The sequence below is a fragment of the Capsicum annuum genome, chromosome 12 (assembly GCF_002878395.1).
Source record: "Capsicum annuum cultivar UCD-10X-F1 chromosome 12, UCD10Xv1.1, whole genome shotgun sequence".
NCBI classification, from domain to species: Eukaryota; Viridiplantae; Streptophyta; class Magnoliopsida; order Solanales; family Solanaceae; genus Capsicum; species Capsicum annuum.
In genome coordinates, this window is record NC_061122.1 from 218,475,118 (window position 1) to 218,481,157 (window position 6,040).

The following is a 6,040-nucleotide window of genomic DNA, read 5'->3' on the forward strand; positions in this document are numbered from 1 at the left end:
TTCTTCAATTATATTCATTGGTTTTTTATTTTCTATTGAGATCTAATAGTACAATAAATTTAATTTAAAAAAAATAGTTAAAACACAAATTAAGACTCTAGACCAATTTAGGATTGTACTTACTTCAAAATTAACCCACCCTTAACCTCGACTGGATCGATCCCCCTTGTTGTAGGAGTGCAAATAATATATTCTTCGACTCTAACTATATATAACTGAAAATATTATGTTCTTAGCAATATATTCACCCAAATATTACTTATTTATGCAGCAATAATTTGAAACTTCTAGCACAAAAATAATAAATTAAATGTTTATAGGGGCATATTTCACAAAGTGATTACGAGTTTATAGGAACTCAATAATTATTTTAGCATGACTCTTTTTTCAATTAAAATATTGGTGGTCTTTTCAGACCATTTTATTTATAAAAGCCCAAATGACAACATTCACAAGCCCAAAAACGGGTCTACATAACCCGATCCAAAACAAAAGGAAGATGAAAAGTTTCCTAATTTCCTATTATATTTAGGGTCTAGGACAAGAGTACAAAGTACTCTTTTTTTGCTATCCACTGAGAAAATGTTGCCGGTGGAACTTAAAGCTACGATTTCTCCTCCTTTGGGTTCTGTTCTAGCTGATTCCGATGAGGTTCTTGCATATCTTTCTATCAACCTCACTTCTATTAGGTATAAATTCCTTCTCTTATTTCAGATTCGTGTGCATTTCAACTATTGACCCTCTATTTCTTTGCTTAGGTGGTCTTGGGCTTCCCTCATATGGACAGGTTGTCTCTAGTTCACTCAGATTCAGAGAAATAGAGTCTTCTTTCTCTCCATCTGGTGGTTGAAGAAGCTGGAACACATCCCTACCCCTCCTTTTTGGTGAAGGTTTTTATTAGCTAGGGTTTTAATTCTAGCTGTAGATAGCACAGATCTGATGTCTCATTCCGGGCATGCTGTTAATGTCTTTATGCTGTGCTTTTTATTTTCCTTTGATGTTGCATGTGAAAACTTTTGAAATATTTTGTATGATTGTAAATATATGTGATTCTCATATTGGTCATTTTGAATTATCCTTCTCATTTTGATTCTGATATGCGGGATTTGATCCTTGTCACTATTTGGTAACCTTCTTATCTTGACCTATAGCTGTTGAAAAGTATGAAATTCTTGCAATCCTTGTGTTTCCACCTCCTCATTTGCTAAAGAATCTGCCACTGCATTCCCTTCCCTAAATGTATGAATAATTGTAACCTGTAGGGATTTAATGTAGTCTCTGATTTCTTCTATAACTACTGCTAGCTCCCAAGGAATTCTCTACTGTCTTAAAATCACTGCTTTAGGCTTAGAGAATCTGTCTCACGAATGAAATTTTTAAAATCATTCTCAAAATAATATTTTAGAGCCCCTTTGATAGTAATTGATTCTGCTACAGTGTTTTTACCAAGTCCCAGTCCTTTAGCTCTTGCATAGATAAGATCACCTTTATCATCCCTTATGCAAAAACCATATGCACTTAAACCTGGATTTTCTCTAAAAGCTCCTTCTGTATTGCATTTGATCATTCTGGCTTCACAATACCAACATCTTGATACCAACTGAATTCTCATCCTCTTAAGATTGTTATCAGTATGTATCCTTCTCATCCATACCATCCACAAGAAGAAATTATACTTAAAATGCAATCCTTTATGCCATATAAATTCATAATCCCTCCTCTACTCATTTTTATATCTGATAATGTCCTAGACAGATCTTATTGTAAATTGGCCATTTGTACTTCCCATCCACCATGGTATATAATTCCGAGTTCCTTCTACAATAGGCTTAGTTTGCAATATCAAATCCACTATTTCTTCAATAAATATGCTAACAGTAACTGCTTGTCCCATTTCCCATGTTTGATAAAGTTCTTAACTTGTATCTCTTCATCTTGAATCCCCTCCCCTTCAATATAATAGAGATCACCCTGTTTGGTCCAATTATCATACCAAAAACTAGAGTTACCAGCTTTCACTTGCCACCATATGTTGTGTTCCACCTCCTCCCCGATTGAAATCATTTTCTTTCATACATGTGATGCTGCGGTTCCTTTAGATAGTAAAGGATGAAATTTTTTGCAATACTTATTCCGCATGAATGAACTCCACAAAGATAAAGTGGATGTTCTGAAATTCCACCAAAGTTTTGCAAAAAGTACCTTGGATATGTCATGTAAAGATCTCAAACCTAGTCCTGCTTCTATTTTTGAGAAACACATTAACTCCCAAGAAATCCAATGTTTATTTTTTGAACCTGTAGCATTAACCCAGAAAAACTTTGCAAAAATCTTATGGAACTGATTAATTACACATACTGGAGGATTCATGGCTGAGAGAATATAAATAGGCATAGACTGTAAAACATGGGCAATTAAAATATACCTTCCCCATAAGAAAGAAGTCTATTTTGCCATAGATTTAGCCTCTTCATCACCTTTTTCAAGATATTCTCATAATGTCAATTATTCTTTTGACCATAAAAAATTTGACAACCCAAATAAGTAAAAGGGAATTTACCTTGTCTTATACCAGTTATCCTACTGATATTCATGCTCACAGTTGTGGGAACCTTTTCATGCAAATAAATCAGATTTTTATCTAAATTGATCATCTGACCAGAAGTATTTTTGTATTTCCTTAAAATAACCATCATCTTCTTCATTGACTTAGGATGACCCCAGAGCAGAATAAAATAGTATCATCAACATAAGAAAGATGATTAATCTCAGGCTCCACTTAGGCATCCCATAACCTTTAAATTCTGAATTATTAAATAACTCATTTAGTCTCCTTGATAGAACTTCAGCTAAAATAATAAACAAGGGTTGTGACATCCCCCTACTTCAGCCCTCGTGATGACCGAAAGAAGCCATAAGACTGACCATTCATAAGAATTGAGTACCAATTATTACTAATGTCTATTATTCTTTTTGAGAAACCAAATCTTCTCATGACATCCACCAAGTATTTCGATGAAACACTATTATAAGCCTTGGCCAAATCCTACTTCACCACTACATTATAAAACTTATTCCTTCTATTTATATCTCTAATAATCTCTTGAGCAAGTAGAACATTTTCTGTTATGCTTCTTCCTTTAACAAAACTTGACTGATTATTAGAGGTAATAACAGGGAACACTTCCACAATTCTCATATGCACCAGTTTAGAGATAATCTTATTGATAAAAGTACATAGACTAATAGGCCTTAGATCACCATAATTAGATACCACCTCTTTTTTTGGTATTAAAACAAGATTAGTATGACTCATGTACCTTGTCAATTCTCCTCCACAGAAAAAGGCTTTAACCATATTAGTAATATCCTTTCCAACAATACTCCAACAGCTCTGAAAAAAAAGACCTGAACATCTATCAAGTCCACTTGCGCTCTCCCCATTCATAGAGAACACAACTTATTTAACTTTCTCTAGTTCTGGCATTCTTTCCATTCTATCATTCAGATCCTCAATGATTAGCATATTGATATAACTCAATATCTCATAATTTACAGAATTATGAGTCTCTTTGAATTGATCCATATAAACCTGCACTGCTTCTTCTCTAATATTTTGAGTTGAGTTTATAATATCTCCTTGCCTTGTCTGTATTTCTATAATCTGAAGCCTTCTCCTCCTTCCTTTAACATATGAATTAAAGAGTTTTTTTATTTCTATCACCATCTTCAAACCACTTCATCCCTGTTTTTTGTTTTTAAAAGTCCTCCTCAATTTTTAGTAGCCTTTTAAGATCTGCCTCTACTTTACTTAACTCCTCTCTATTCTCCAGTGAAGGTTGAACCTCCACCTGAGCTTTCTTTTCCTTTATTACATCCTCTAAAGTGGATACTTTTTGAAAAATATCCCCAAAAGTTTTTTTGCTCCATATAGCTAATGCTGATTTAACCCTTTTTAACTTTTCATGTACTACTTGAAAAGGTAATCGGTTGATGTTCTCACTCCACTTCTCTTGTTATACCCCATGAAAATCTATATGCTTAGTCCAGAAATTTAAGAACCTAAAAGATTTCTTCACTTGTGTTTGAGCTGTGTTGCCTATAACATGCAAAGGAGCATGGTCCGAGCCTTGTATGATTAAATGATGGACCTCACAATTTGGCATTAACTGGATAAGCTCATTATTACCAAATACCCTGTCCAACCTTTTGAAAACATAGTCCTCCTGAATTTTCCCATTCCACCAAGTGTACCTACTTCCTGTAAATCTCAATTCATTTAAAGAACATGAGTTCATACACTGCACAAAATCCAAAGTTTCCTGTTGTGTAATTGGAAGTCCTCCTAATTTTTTAGACTCCTCCATTATGACATTAAAATCTCCACCAACCAGCCAAGGAACATGAGTATTATTTGCAATTTCCTCCATATCCTCCCATAGTTCTTATCTCTCTAAATGACTACATCTAGCATAAACTGCAGTTACTTTGAAAACTTATGTTCCTCCTATCAATTTAAACTCAAAAGTTAACTATTGTATAGAATCTGTAGAGCCAATTTCCTGCTAGTCATCATCCCAAAAAACCCAGATTTTAGCTGAACAGTTTGCCTTTGCATTTTCCATACCTAGTCTTCTTCTGTATTCTTCTAATTTTGAAGGACTTTGAAAAGGTTCCAATAGAGCAATGTAAGAATAATTATTTCTTTTCTTTAGATCTATTAGTCTCTCAAATGAACATTGAGTTCTAACAGATCTAATATTCCAATATAATGCTTCCTCCGTCCCAAATTATGTGTCGTCATTTTCTTTTTAGCCCGTCCCAAAAAGAATGTCGCCTTTCCTTATTTGGTATGTTCTTAAAAACACAATTACAATTTTATCTTTAGTTGTCCCACTTGAATTTAAATACTATTACTCCTTTTTTTTTTTTTTAAATTAAAAATGATCCCACTTGATTTTAAATATTATTATTCCTTTTTTTTAAGAAGGATAATTTTGTAACTTTAACAAATTCAATACTTATTTTTTAAATATGGTTTCCGGTCAAATGATGACACATAATTTGGGATGGAGGGAGTACCTTATTAATCATTGATCACTACTGGAGTTGCAATCTGTCTTGCTCTTTGTATTAATCTGTGATTTGGCTACAGTGCTTTTGTTTTCTTTTCTATTTCTTCTCTTCAACTGGCCAATTTTCCTTGGGGACAAGTCCCCATCCCTACCAATTTGATCTATATTAGCATCCATTTTTGCATCTTCTTCATGATCTTGCCTCTACTGCTTCTCTTGTTGAGTCAACTTCTGTATTTTAGGTGCCTCTGTGCCCTTTGTCTGTTCAACCTCATTTTCTATTCCCTACGCTTCATGCATTGTGTTAGTATTCTCAACTTCTTTGTCTTCTTTTTCTTCTATCACATTCTGCCCTTAGTTAACTGAGTTACCTGTGTGTGTATCACTAGCTCTTACTGAACTTTATGACTCTTCCTGTCCAGCTTCTCTTTTATTTGCACTTTTATTGCTACTTTTGGGGTTGCAACTCTTTCACATGTTTTGTTGTTACTCAAAAGAATGCCCTTCTTGTTGAACATTTTGTTCTCTATCATTTGCTTTTCTGTTACTTGCTCCCGCTTCTTCTTTATTGACGTCAGTCATTGAATCCTTCTCTTCAAGTGTACTAAACTTGTTATTAGTTGCAATCTCTAAATCGTTCACGGTTATGTCCTTCTGATTCCACGTCTTTTCTTGCCTTCCTCTATGATATCCCTTTCTTTTTGGCTGTTTTCTTTTCTGTTGTTGAAAGTGTTCTTCCTCCGATGCCTTAGATTTTCCTGTGTCTCCCTTAGCAATTTCTTTAGTCTTTTCTTCTTCATTCTGAGACTTTTTCTCTTCCTCATCCTCCATATATTCCTTTGGATATAGTTTTGTATGTATGACATAACACTCTTTTTTCATTATGTCGCTGTAATTTGCATTCCTTATAGTATTTGGGAACATAATCATATTTAATATGAATCCATTTCTCTATAACCTCTCCT

At 34.0% G+C, this 6,040-nt stretch overlaps 1 long non-coding RNA gene across 1 annotated transcript; it reads left to right on the top strand.

The window, feature by feature from the left end:
* Positions 1 to 478: 478 nt before the first annotated feature.
* On the top strand, positions 479 to 1,072 carry LOC107851725. Its single transcript, XR_001669140.2, has 2 exons — positions 479 to 689; positions 759 to 1,072. It is a non-coding gene; the product is annotated as an uncharacterized LOC107851725 (long non-coding RNA).
* The last annotated feature ends 4,968 nt before the right edge of the window (positions 1,073 to 6,040 follow it).